The sequence below is a fragment of the Scatophagus argus genome, chromosome 2, assembly GCF_020382885.2.
Source record: "Scatophagus argus isolate fScaArg1 chromosome 2, fScaArg1.pri, whole genome shotgun sequence".
Classification (NCBI taxonomy): Eukaryota; Metazoa; Chordata; class Actinopteri; family Scatophagidae; genus Scatophagus; species Scatophagus argus.
Window position 1 is genome coordinate 24,255,019 of NC_058494.1, and position 14,954 is coordinate 24,269,972.

Below are 14,954 nucleotides of genomic sequence, written 5' to 3' on the forward strand. Positions count from 1 at the left end.
ATATATTTATATCTTCCTTGAATAGTCTAAAACTCACCCTTCGTTTTTACCTGTTGTGGTCACCACTGACTGACTGCTATGGGTTCTTCTTCTTCTTTTTAGAATATCACCTCTAAAACCTCTTTTTTAGTATCACTTGACTGTATCACTGTTGATTGAATTGTTTCTCCCTTCTGTCTCATCTAATGTCGTGTGAGATATTGTATCCTTCCAACTGCATGTAGGTGGTCCCATCCTTTATTAAATAACTTCTCTGTTAATGTGAGTCCAGTTCCCCTTGGGAGTACTCAGATTACACCGCCCTGTTCCAGCCCTCCGTCTTTGTCTTCATCAGGCCATTTCCTTCCATTTGCCTAAGCATAAAATGTCAATCAGCCCGCAATGACCTCATGTGTTGAACCATAACATCAAATCGCAACACATGTGGAACCCAAGCATGAGAAAGCAAACAAGCTGTGAAAAATTGGGGCTTATATACATGGCTCTGGGGTTTTGTCCTCCATCAGTATGGTTGCTATGGATGATGGAGTCGTTCCAATAGTTTTTGGAACAACAGTAAATAATGGAGTTGTTCGCTGTGGAAGTTGGCAGTCGTCCCTGAAATTCCCGAATCATTCAGGATTTGACGCCTCGAGGCGGCAGGACAATGGCTGTTAGCTCAGTTTTGGATTTCTTTGCTGAAGCCTTGAGATAACAGGCTAAGTGTCCAGTCTGTTTTAATTGAAAATAGAGTGTGGTCCTGACAGATCTAATTAAAATATTTTCTCTGTTCATTGCCACGCAGGTTTTGTAATCTATTATCATAGAGTGAATAGACTTCAAACTCCGAAGCAGGGCAGAGGTTAAATCCTCATGAAGTAGCCTCTCTGTGGGCCAGCTGTATCACGCAAAATCTTAAATTTTGGGGGAGAACCCAACTCTCCCAAAGATATGAAATATGTCAAGCTGAGATTCATGGAAATAAAATGGTACACAAGACCACAAGACTCTAATATTTCATGCTTAAAAAACAAAACACTGAGTCCTTGTTTTGTCTTTCTCTCAATGTAAACATCACAACACGTCATGTACAAGACAGTCAACAATCTTTAAAGTTTTTGAAGGGAAAACGGTTTGTTTGCTTGTTGAGTATCTGCCACAGGTGAGTTGGCAGAAGTAATGGCACATAAAACTGCCTCAGTGTGTCTGCCATTGCTATGCTATACTGACATTAATGTATACATTTTCAGCGACATGAAGATTTACAAAAGTCACAACTCTGGTCCAGCCACCATGCATGTCACGATAGATGAAAACGCTGGCTGAATGGTTGAGTTGTGCAACATATTGGCAGGTTTCCACCACACTGCCAGCCGTCTTACCACTAAATTATCTGAACGTGTTGTCTGATGAACTCTGGCATAACAGCACCACCACTTTACTGTGTGGAAAACAGTGAAAGCAGGCTGGCATTTTCCTGGCATCTATTTCACATCAAACCAGCGAAGATGTTTGATTTTCCCGCAGGCTTTGAACAGGTCTTCACTTTCTCTTTTGATGTTCATTGTTATAGCTCGACAGACTGAAGCACGGTGACGTCAGACAGCTTGGTAGTAAAAGAAAATGGATTATATAAAAACTGTGGCGACTCGTCTGCTCCCTCTTCAGCATATTCACTGGGTACAGCAGAGAGAATGGCCGTCTTTGTGTGGTTATGTTAAGTCACTAATCTGCAGAGTCAACAAACAGAGGGTTTCTCTGCCCCTGCGGTTCCGTGGCAGCAGCCCCGTTCGGGTGATGGCTGCCATGGGGCTGCTCGTAAATGTCTCTGTGGTTACCTCTAATTCACGTCTTCCCAAGCCGAAGTCTAAGTGTGTTTGTTCGTGTGTGTGTGTGATGGGTATCTGCTGCTTCAAATGAGAGGGCCTCTCCAGTGGTAGGATTTTGGGGTTTCTGGCCCACAGCAAATTATTGCCACCAACACACTGAGCCAGTATTGCTTTTTCACTGGAAACAGCTGCAGATGAAAATGATGCTGATGAGTGTCGAGAATGAACAAACAACAATAAAGTTGCTGGCTGTAAAACCAAAACAATGAGCTGAAAGGTGACCTAAAACTCTGCAGAGCTGAGGAGTACTGATGACAATGATTAAAAAGTTTGATTATTCAGCTTTTTAATTCATTTTCATTTTCCCCGAAAGTAAAAATGCTGGCATTTCACAGAAAAAAATGTTGCCACGGAAAGTAATCAGCAGTCTAAAAGGACTGCTTTTAGCCATTTTGTTCAATACCATCTATTTTCTTAAAATATGATTATTCCCTTAAATAAAAATAGCTCATAGACTACAATGAATGAGAGCATTTGTGATGGTTTTATGGAAAGTCATTATCTCTCTGGTGAAAATCCAGACCAACTGCCTTTATGTTTTTATCCCTCTATCACTCTACCAAACCTTATCCCTCTCTCAATCTCAGCCCTGGAGCTCTGTAAACGGTGCTGTGACGTCTTGCGGTCGATTGTTCAAAGCGTTTGCCAGTTGGGCTTCCAGTTTGAGGAGAACGTTTGTGGTCAGCCAATTGGTGGTTTCCACGGCGGAAAACATTTTCATATGTACTGATAAAAACTCTCAATAAGAAGAACTCACTATATTTTTTTGTATGTTTTGCACACGTGTGTTGCCTGTCAGTGAACGCTCATGCGTAAAGGAGACGCATGGCATATGCGCAGATCTGGAACAGGCCACCCACTCAGAAGCTGTGGACTGGGCCGTTCCCAGGACTCTTACCCAGGCCAAACTCATCCAGGCCAATTTGGACGGCTCCATCCTGATCCTGGGAACATGCTGTACCTGCACTAATGAACACTAATGTGCTTTCTCAAGCTGTTTTCATAAGGACTCCCAGCGGTAGTTAGTTATGGACTTCACCAAATACTTTTAAAATGCTATGTTCAGAAATATCACATTGGCACCATGTTTGTTTTCAGCTCCAGCCTGTTTCATATTCATGCATTTTCCTCATTATGATGCTGCCGCACAGTCACTCCACAGAGCTCTTCTGGAGTTGCTGTCCTTCCTTGCTTTCCTCGATCAGATCTCTACACGCAAAATTTATCCTCACACAATACATTTCCTTATAACTGCATTTAGAATATAAATGAATCCCCATGATGCAAGAGAGAGATAGAATTTGGGGATGCACGACCAAATTAAATGCCTCTAATAGAGCATGATCTGTGAAAATCAAATATCATTCCCAGGCCAAATTACACAGTATCAGCCCAAATATGGCCCAAGCTGGGAGTGTGTTCTGGACAAAAATGAAGTGTTAAGTGTGTTACAGTGGAAGACAACCGCAGCATCTGCAGAGCCTCACAACTTCTGGTAAAAAGACAGCACGTCAAAGCTGTTTACCCTCTCTTGTCTCATTTGACAGGTTCTACGACGTGTTCAATGACACTGACCTGCAGAAGCACACTCCACTGCATGACTGATAACACGAGATCAGAAAGAGGAATTTATGTCACCTTCCGTGAAAACCTGCGACCTTTTGAATATAACCTGCCGGTCAGAGGCATCGCACCGAATGAATCATGTGTATTCTGCACATCTTCTCGACATGTTCGGTCAAACTGGTCGAACGGTAAAGCAAGTTTTGGCACCGAACACGTGCAAATTGTGAAAGATGGTAAGCTGCACTTTTCACATCTCTGACTCTTTTGTGAGCCACTGATGACAAATTTCTTACCAATATCTGCTCTCCGCATCACAAAAGAGGGATTAATCATCTGATGATATTCAACTACAAAGCGCTACTTTGAAAGCTTTCAAACTACCTCACATTTCTTTTCTTAAATCTTATAACTACATCACATGACACCAATACCATTAGATTCTCTTATTTATGCATCTTTTAAATGGAATGAACCACCAGCTGCTGCCAAACAAGATTCTTTCATCTTGTTCTGAGATTTTAAAACTTTATTATCTGATGGGGGTTTTTTTCCCTGATGTCTGTTTTGTTGCTTGATTGTGTTGGTCTGTTCCTAATTGTGTTGTTTTGTGGTTATCGGACGGTGAATGTTTCTTGTTCTCAGGCCTCCCTTGAAAAAAAAAAAAAAAAATCACCCTAACAAAACTACAAAAATATGCATAGTATGATCCTGTTATTATCTGATCTGGCACCACGTTTGCTAATAGAGTTCTGCACGAAGCCCCGGTGTTGACTTGACCCACTTCCTTGCAGCCATTAGTGTTATCCGAGGGTCAACGACTATCAACCTCTCTAATTTGTAAAAATGTGCACGCATGCAGGTGAGACCACTCCCATATCTCCGACGAGCTATTTCCCAGGAAGTCTCTATCTGCCCCATCAGATCTCTAACAAAGAGTCCTGCTGGTTGTTCACACCACAGGCCCCCACTGCCGCCTGGGGCTTTGTGGCGCTTCATCGACCCCAACCCGGCCCAGCCCGTCGTTTTCTGACCTCCAGTCCCCTCAGGTGACATTTGAACCACCCAGGCCAGCAGCCCACCTGAGTGCAGCCTCTGGCTATAGGTCAGTGACCACCTCAGTGTTGACAGCAAGAGGTTACTCTGGGCATGTTAGATACCGCATGACAAAAGAGCAGAGAAAAAAGCAGCTGCGCAAAAAAGTTCAAATCAAGAAGACAAACTGAGATATGAAAATGTGTTGGTGTTGTGTCTGTCTTTGCCTTCATGTTCTTCTCTCTCACTAGGACCACCAAGGCTCCTTTTCGACTGTGGGAAAGGTGTCTGACTTTGACAAGTTCACTTAAGTCTCATACCGAATCAAGAGAGGCTCCATTAGCGAGGGAGTTAGAGCGGGGATGAAAGATGTGTGGCAAGGGGGAGGAAGGTGGGAGTGCGAACACAAGGCTTGGCAGGATGTTACTTTCTCTGAGCTGTTTTGTCAACAGCTGAAGATTGCACACTTGACACGTATTGTTCATCTCGCTGCTCCCCAGCCGCTGTGAGCAACGGAAATCTGTGGAAGTACGAGAAGCAGGTTGTCAGGACAGCCGATTGTGTGTTGATGTGACAACACTTTCCCCGGTCAGTATGAACTGTTTAAGTGACGCGGGTCAAACAAGCCCATAATTCCTCCTGTTTGACCGAGTGTGGAAATGAGGAGAGATTATTCCCAGTTTTTAAAATCAGAGCAACAGAGCCGTTCAAGGGTTTTTGAATACACAGTAAAAACAATTAGAAGTGTGTTCAACATGGTCTTTAATTTTAGCTTTCACTCGATAGAATTTCCTGAGTCAAAGTATTGTTACAGCACTGAAGCCATTTTGAATAACAGATAAGCACAAACAACGCAGCTATTGGATGCTCTCAGTGGGGCCTTTTCCACTCTTGTTAAACAAAAGAGAAACAAAAATGTAGAAGTAAATAATGTAAGTAATTTAAAAGTTTGAGAGAGATGATTTTGGAACAATTTGATATTTTGCTGACCACTGGGGGGCAGCACAACAAGCTGCAAAGATAACATCGACACATTATTATCATAATATAAAGTTGATAAGGTGAATGAGTTAGCACTCACCCGCATATTAACACATGGAATAAAAATATTAATTTGAGCAGCTTTAACCAGTTCTTTTTTCTGTCTCGTATGAGTCCGTTTTCTGACCATTTTGTGTCTTTTTTCCCCCCATCCCCTTCATTTTTTTCGTTTAGTTTTAGTGAAATTAGTCCAGCTGTACAGCATAACGTAAAGCTTACTGCAGAGGATGACCCTGCGTTCTGTTTTCTACTTATGCAATCTCACTTTGCAAAACAATTAGTTTATGGACAACTGAATCTGTCGCTACACCAAGAACGCAAATCTGTGTGGAAAAAAGGTGATGTGTTGTATTGCATTGTGTTTGCATGTTGTTTGTTTTCATTGTGATGTTCCCTTAAACAATTTATACTTTTTATTAACACTACTCTAATGTAGTACCAATAGGCTGTCTAACCCTTTTTTGGGGGTTTTACATATTAAAAGGTTTCTCCCTTATGATATTGTCTTTTGACTACTGAAGCCAGTGAACACAGAAGCATGCAGACATGCAACACATTTACTGCCACTTAAGCAGCTGAAGTATCCAGCGAGGCCCTGGCTTAAATCAGCTTACCAGAGGAATGGGATTTTCTTCTAATGTAATGAAAAATAGCCTCAATAAATTCAAATTGTCAAGGTACCCCCTAAAATGGCAACAGATGTTTGAAAGAGATGAGGCTGACAGGAGACGAGAGAGGACTCAAGGGAAAAAGATAAAAAGTCATTTTGAAAGAAGAAGAAGATACGAGGATCAGGATGAAGGATGAGGACGACAGCTTCACAGAGGAAAGAGGTTAAAGACTACGAAGACGACTGCAATCATCAACTTTAACCTGAAGACAAGGTGACTTCTGTTTTAGCTTCAGTTGAAGAAGGGCGTGTTATCATATCAACTGAGAGAGTCTGATGTCCAATGAAAAAATTTACCAACAGAAAACAAAAGAGGAAAATTTCCTGAGCTCAAAGTGGTAAATGGCGAAAATACCTTTCTGCTAATTTTCACAATTTTTTTTTTATTTATCTGTAAGCAAAATGATAAGCACACATGGCCTTCACATATGCTTCTCTTCACAGAGGTCAGAGCAAGGGATTGTCCGTATCACCCGGACCCTGCAGTTAGTTTCTTTGGCGAACATGATAGATGTGACAACAGCTGCCCTCCTTCTCACAGCTGGATTAAAATTTCCCATCTGTGACCCGCCACTTATTGATTTATCCTGGCACCTGTAGGCCAACCTGCCACCTTCAAGTGCAGAGGAAGAAGAAGAATGAGGAGTCCAGAGCACAGACAGGAGTCTTTAGTACAACTCTGATCCCAGGTTCAGAGAGTTAAGTGACGTTATTACAGGGCCACAAAGTCCACGGAGGGAGGAGGTCGGGGCGGATTGATGGATGAACAAAACATCTGCCTTTGACATGAGACACTGCCATTTGCTTCCCAACAGTCAGTGTTGGTTTCTTCTAACCCTAACCCTAACCCTAACCACAATTGTTTTCTAACCTTGGAGGGCACTGACAAATGATCAGAGTTTTCCATAAATGCTGGTTGTTAGCCGGACATAAAAACATTCTGAGCCAAATTCTTTATGATTGAAGTCACGTCACAGTCACTTTATGTGTTGGATGTTTTTAGTCATATCTGTTAACCAGATGAAGAATTTTTGTCATTGGATGTCTGGATCTTTAGTTATCAGAGAATTAAGCTAAGCTAACGTTAGCGGGTGCTTGTCTTACACCCCCAGTCTCTCCCTCCTGGGTGCCCTGTGTCTCGGACACAATTTTCAAGATGAAACCTGCTTTATTTGGTGTTTTTATGATTTTAATTGTTGGGTCTATTTGGAGGAGGAGGAGAAAACTTTTGATAAAAACCTCCTGAACAACACTGAAGGCCTAGGCTAAAAATAAAACAGCAGTGGTTAAATGGATGTAAATGGATCCTGTGATCTCATACTACTTAACAATGTTAGTTATGAGTGTAATCTGTAGAACTTGTGTGTTTGCCAGTTTTTCTAATGTGACACCACAATGACAGGTGAGAAAAGAAAAACTCATTAAAACTCATAAAATGTGCACATTACAACTGGTCAAGAAGGGAAAGATAACATTTGTGGCAAAAGTGGTTGTTCTGGTGTGTCAGGATTGGGGAACACATTGTTCAGGTTAGAGAGTGATCTTAATTACGTCAACAACAACAAAAAAAAAAAAACAAAAAATATTACTTTCTGTGCTGGCACTGGATATAAACCATAAAGTTCAGGTTTGTTAAGTAGTAGAGATACTGTGTTCCAGATTTCGTTTTGTTTTGGTCCTGCTGCATGAACAATCATGATTGTATTATTTCACTTCAGTGTTCCAAGTTCAATAACGTAGCAGAAGATTTAGCAGCTGTTGTAGCAGCAGAACGGGAATGATACCCTTTAAACTGTAAAGATTCTCAGCTGTTAATTGGAGTTAATTGGTTTATTAAGTGTTGACTGGCTGCCCTAAAGCTACCTCATTTATTTAACCTGATAAAAAAAAAAAACAACCCTTTTCTCTTGATCGCTGTCTTCACTGCCCTCCTCTCCTCCTGGTCTCTCTCGTTACACCCGGCGGCTATAAAGACACTTTATGACCGTTCCTCAGTAGCCTCCTGGCCTTAATCCTCCCTGGGTTTAGGAGACAGGGAGACACTTTGCTCCTCACTTCCCCGCTGTTTGATCCCACATATCGTGCTCTTCCGGTCGGCGAGGGAAGAAAAGGGCAGGAGGAGGGCGAGAGAGAGCAAGGTGGAGAAAGACAAAAGACAAAAAACGAGAGAGCGTGCACTGTGACTATGCCAATATGACAACAAGACATAAACGCAATGTTGCCAAGTTGGATGTCTCTGGTTTTTGAAGTCGGACTCAATCCCTGGATGTAAGTTTTGATGCTGTTATTATGTAACACGATGAGAGAAGGATGAAGAGGAGGAAGAGGGCGAGCAGGGACTTATGATATGAATTCCTGTTGGGGAGGACAGGCGTATCAAAGCCAGTGGGCAAATGTGATTTGTGGTGGAACCTGCAAAATGCTCATAAAGAATGATATCTCTGCATGAGCGAGGTAGCACTTTGATCTCAGGTAGGAGTGGCTGACAGGATGCCCACAAGATGTTACAAATCAAAGAGGAGGGAGAGAGGGAGACTGAAAGATTTCATATTTTCCTCCCAAACGTTTTGATGTCTTTGTCTGAAGCATGTTTGAAATTCTCTGGCAATCATCCCATCATGTCAGGAGAGAAACGTGAAATTGGATGGGGGAGAAGGGGAAAGGACAGGGTCAAGTTTAAAACCATGCCCAAGTAGGTAGAAAGTGCGTGTGTGTGCGCATGGAGTGTTGTTCATATGGTGTGGACATTGGAGTGTGACTGGTGATTTTTCTTTCTTTGTCCGGGAAAGACAATACTAAACCCCCTCGGGTGGGAGCATCTTGAAGGAATCCTGATCCCTATGGCAGGCAAGCTGGCACCTGACGGCTGGACAAAGCTGAGGTCAAGGGGTTGTGAGTCAAAGGTCAGGAGTGGAGGCCTGATGTGGAAGCAGAAAAAAAGACCAGAGCATCACCTTGGATCATTTTGTCTCCTTATTAACTGTCCAGCTCCGCGGGACGCAGGAGAGCAGCTGTTTCTTTTGTTTTGGGGGAAAAAGGTTTGGCCTGATGGATGCAGCCGCTTGTGGATTGAAAACATCTTGCATGTTTCCTCTCTGTGCTACTATCTCTAATCCTCTCTCATTCTGTCCTGCTTAGATCAACAAACTGATCTTCAAAACAAACCAAAACATCGGCGCAAATTCATTTACATTCAAAGCCTGGGAACAGGTGCAGCGTGACAGTTATAATGAAATACTGCCATTAGTTACATGGGTTGCTTGTGAGAATTGTGAGAGATTTTTGAATGTAACCCAATATTAAGGGATTTTCCATTGTTGTTCTTCCTTTTATTGGAACAACAAATCCATTCAGCTGAGGTATTTTCTTCTGTATTGAACTCTAATGAAGGCCCACGCAGGTTTTGATTTCTTTGTTTTTACCAACGCCAGGGCTCAAAATATCATCATATTTGGTCATATTTAGTTCTTGCCAAATACGCTGCTTTCCCCGAGTCCGTAAATGTTGGCGTTCTCTCCATACTGTGCTCAAGTGTCCACGTTTGAGATGAAACTGTGCCTCAGTGTGGCAACGTTCCCCAGTGAGGCCTGCTTATTTCACCTCTGAATTGAGCTCATTTGAATTATGGAGCTCTCTTGAGTAGCTACTAAAACTCAGTGGTGAGAAAAGAGAGAAAGACATCAATGGGCTGAAAGAGGGAAAAGGGGGCTCATAGAGAGGTGGATATAGAGGCAGGGGTAGACAGGGGCCACTGAGCTGATAGTAAATCTGGTTTTATTACTGAAAGAACATTAAGAAAAACAGGCACATGCTTCAGTGAATGCACCAGCAGAGTGGACCATTCTGCAATGCGACAGCTTGATGATTTGCCACACCGCTAACAGGCAAGTTAATCATTTTTCATTGTTGTTTAACCTGGCTAGTCCCACTTAGATCAAGAATCTGATCTTCAAAGGAAGCCAAGACAGCAACGTGAATTAACTCGCATTTAAAGAGAACGTGTCAGTGTTTTAACACAGCACAGGACTTCTAGACTACGCAGACTCTGGAGGACATGTAACCCACTTGAAAGAAGTGAATAACCATCACATGACTGAAGCCAGTAAATGTGCTTCATTCAAGTCAGCATAAAGGGTGTCAGACTTCAGAGAGAAAACCATGCAGGGACCCGACAAAGACTACAATCACAATCACATCCCATAAACCATCCTTTTCAGTTCTCTGAATGTGGAGCGCAGAGCACTTTACCTACATGAGTAAAATCATGTGTTGTTTGCATTTCTTCTACATGTTTCCTCCCCGGTTTGGGTATTTAAAGCACATATTTCATGTCTGGAAATTCCAGCGCTTTTATTCTCCAAAAGCATGGGTGCATCTTTTTGGGATTCAATTTTTTTAAAACTTTCTGTAAGCTTTGTGTCTCCCACTCGCCGTTACTCCCAAGATTATCACCTCCTGAGCCTCACCATGTTCATGAACTGACCTCATTCCTGCATGCAAACTCGAGCTAATCCTCTGGTTACAGCAGCACTAGCAAACGGATGTCAAGAATCTGTTGTTTTTTTGTTTTTAAGAGAGATTCTTCAGTTAGCTTTTATTCAAGAAGACACGGTAAAATGTTCAAAAGGCAGAAATTCTCACAATTTAATTCTCATCTGTTTTTCTTCTTTAACAGGAGCTGACATACACAAGAAACAGCAAAGTTATGAAATGCTAAATGAAGGTGATTTTTATTGTATTAATTAATGTATTTACTCTGGGAGGGAAGCAGGATTACTCAAATGCTGTATTTATGTGTTTAATAAGTTTAAAAAAACATAAGGAAATAGTTATCTAATTAGGTGAATTCAATGCTGAGAGAAATTCACTACAGCCCTTCCAATAGTAATACACACTGTGTGTGATACAGCTGCCTGCATGTACTACATATGAAAGGGATCAAGAGAGCTACAGGTCAGTACAGTAATATTCATCCACAAAATATTAAAATATCCCACAGGATCTAAATATTATCTTTCAGGCCGATGCTCTTGCTCTCCTCTGGTATCACAGCGGCTCTTAATGGCTTTGTGGTAAATGAGAACGCAACCACAGAGGGATTAAAGAGAGAAAGAACATGCTTGACTGACATAAAAATAACTACAATACACAGACTTTGCTTACAGCTACATGTGACATCGGGCTTAATCTCCACCCACAGCTGCACTCCTGCAAAATAGGTTAGAGGAAAGTCACGGCTCTGGGTGGTGACTTATTGGGTCTGAGGAAGTCAAGATATTAAATGTTACGCGAGTGACTTAATGTTGTCTAACATGACTGACATTATATCAGCTGGGTCAGACACTAGCATAATGCATGTGTGTACACACACCCTCCTCCAGTGAGTCCATCAAAAAGCACTTAACCCCTCCCAAGCTTAACCCCCCCCCCCCTCTGTTTTTATTTCTCTGATCAGCCACACTGCTGCTGCTTCTCGCTTTGTGTCTACAAACACTCAGCGGCAGCAGCAGGCCTTTTGCTCAGCCAGGCCAAAGACAATGGTGGAGCTGCAGGAGATGGAGACGACGATGAGGGCGACGAGGAGGAGGGGGGCCTGTTTTGTTGAGTGATTTGAAGTGGCTGACAGCAGGATGGCTTTTTGGTGGTGTTTGTGTGTGTGTGCAAGAGGAGTCAAGCAGTGAATAGCAGAGCAGGAGGTGTGTGTGAAGAGGTGAATGGAGTTTTAAGGAATATTTGATAGCGATCAAGCAGCTGTTTCCCCTCAGGCTGCAGTGGGATGGAGACCTGCAGCAGCCAGTGCCCAGTTAATGCTGAGCAGAGACACAAATGCAAAATCCTAATTTCAACTATTTTCTTAAATATGCTTACACTTCACTCCACCGATGCCTCAAATATGCAGCCTGGTCCAGGCGGAGTCAGCTAACAGAGCTGGCCAGCAGTAGCTACTGTTAGCAGACGTTAGCAGTTACTTTAGCATCAAGTAAAACTCTGGAAAGCGCAGAGAGAAGAGGCAGAGCAGCCAGAGGACACAGGGAAAACCAATAATTCTCTATAAATATTTTCTCCACAAAAAAAAAAAAATAAAAAAAAATAATTCAGATGATTCATATTCACCAATACAGTTTGTGGTGTGTAACCATAAAGTTTTACGCAGTTCTCGAGGGGATCAAACTCGCTAGCCGAAGTTAGTACAAAAACAGTCGTGGGAATAACAGAAGTGCATTTAACCAGGAAGTGCACATGACTTGTTCTTTAACCAATCAGTGGCCAGAGCTAACCTACAAGAGATTTTTTTTATTAATTACAAATGTTTCTGTATTAAACTGCCCAAACAAGATGATCTGATGATTGAGTCGCATTCAGTGTCAAATTTGAAGCAACACACCACCTACACCTATTTCACTTCATTATATTGAACAAAGTCTGGATTAAGGTGCTCTCATTTGTATTTTCCCGACTGAGGAACATGGGAAGAATTTGACTTAAACTCATTTAGTTCAAGTAATTGTTCAACTCCAAACCGACAGGCTCTGTCAGCGTCTGCCCTGCAAAAGATGAATCCACTTTTACTCAGCATTTTTGCATCACACCTGCTTCAAACACAATTAATTTGCCTTCAAAATCAAAATTGCATCATACATTAGACCGGCCCGAAAGAAAGCTTCTCACTGTTGTTCTTGCTCTTGTAAGCTGTTGCAACTTTCCTTTTTTTTTTTTTTTTAGGTATTCCTTTTTGTCAGTTGAGCACAGTTATATTGTGTGTGTGGTTATGTGGATCATATCCCGAGAAGAGCCTGGCACTGTAACGGCTGCTGGTTTACCTGAAGGGCCTTCAGGAGGAAAACAGGAAGGAGGAGATACACAGAGAGAGGAAATGGCTTTGACCAACATGTAGAAATGGATTTGTTATGCTCCATTACAAGAAGAACGTACTGTAATACCCTGCTGTATAAAGAGGCAGAGTTTAAACCTGGGGGTGGACAACACAATATAATAACACTGTAAACTGGAGTGAACTGGCCTTCATTATAAACACTTGGGCATCAGCTGCAGTGGTGGAAAGTCACCAAGCATTCAAGTGAGTATGTTGAGGTACTTGTGCTTTACTTGAGTAATTCCATTTTCTGCTACTTTGTACTTCTTAGTGTACTACTCGGACTTAAATCTTTAGCTACCAGCTGCAACATTAAAGTGATTCACACACGATATGAGTACTTAAACTTTAAGTATACTTGATGATATTTGCGTGCTTGTATGGAAACAGACAACTTCTGGTGTTTCTAAGTGCTTTTATTGTTGCCACCACTGTTGCAAAGAGAATTGGGTCACTTTCCTTTTACTTCGGAGTAGCCAGTACAAACAACAAATGAAATAAATACGAGTTTATTCATTCATTTATTCTATAATGGAGACATGAAAGCAGATAGAAATGGTGCCAGGCTGCAAGACTGACCGGATTGGCGGTGACACCATTGCATACCAAAAGCAACGTTTATAAAGAAACAACTGAAAATTCCAAAGGCCCGATGGTGTCATTTCATAATCAACATTCACTTGATACATTAAAGCTAAAAAGACTTGTCTACTGCCAGTTTAAGTAAAAGCTCTGAGTATCCTTCCCTCGGCTATGGATCTTTGAAAATTAGCATCGTAGGACACAGGAGTTCGGAAGCTTTTTCTACTTCATATCTTCCTCTCTCTGTCTCTGGATCTGAAGTTTTTAATTTGGGGCAGAAATCACATTCAGTGGAAATAAACACCAGATCCAGCACTAGAGCAAAAGCCTCAACCACACAGCAGTAAATCCTGATCCAGAGATGCCAGACCTCAGCATTCTGGGTCCCTGCTATATCCAGTGGTGGAAACAAGCCTGATGGTGGGAGGTAGACATGTTTATCTGGTAAGACGAGAAGCATAAAGCAGGTCTGTGAGACACATGAAAAGGAAAGGAGAGGACAGTACAGTGAGACGTTGTCCTATTGTCCTGTTCACCAACGCCCCCCCTTGTTAAGTTGTTGCTCTGTGTTTGGTACGAACTTCCTAAAACAGAGCTATGAGTGGTTTTGGTATGAATGGGAGAACAACCAACAAATGTGTGGAGAGCAAGTCCACAGGAAGAGCACCAGACCGGCACCAGTTGAATCCAATTCAACATGAAAAAAGGCCAAAAAGTGTAAGTGCATCACATGATCCACAATGGTCAAAAAAGCCTTTTGTTCTCATCCATTAACATTTGGGAACAATTAAATCATTTTATCCCCATTAAGGTTAGCGGAGGGCTAAACTGGAACTTAATCAGCACGGCCAACAGAGGCCTCTAGTGCGCAAACCATGTGGAATGAACAGGCGCCAGCTCTGATGCTGGATCTCATTCTACCACTGTCATTCTGTCATTATGTAAAGCTTAGGCTTTGATCCACATGCTACTGCTAACAGGCTCACAATGACATCGCTGACACAAGGCTGTTAAAACTGCTACTTTTTTCACCTTCTTAGTTTAGTGTGTGTGTGTGTTTGTGCACACACTAATTAGCACAGAATACTGAGTACCGCTGAGGCTGATGGGGAATAAGGTATTTGTCCATAAACCAAACTAGTGGACAGATTGAAATCTAAACCTGATGATGGTGCTAGAGCTAATGCATGCGTATGTAATTAATTTCATGGCAATATAGCAAGAAGTTGTGTAGACAATTCACTTAACATAAATATTATGGAGGGAATATCAGGTATCTAAGTGTAGGAACACAAGGGTTTTGTAATCTGATCCGAGATCT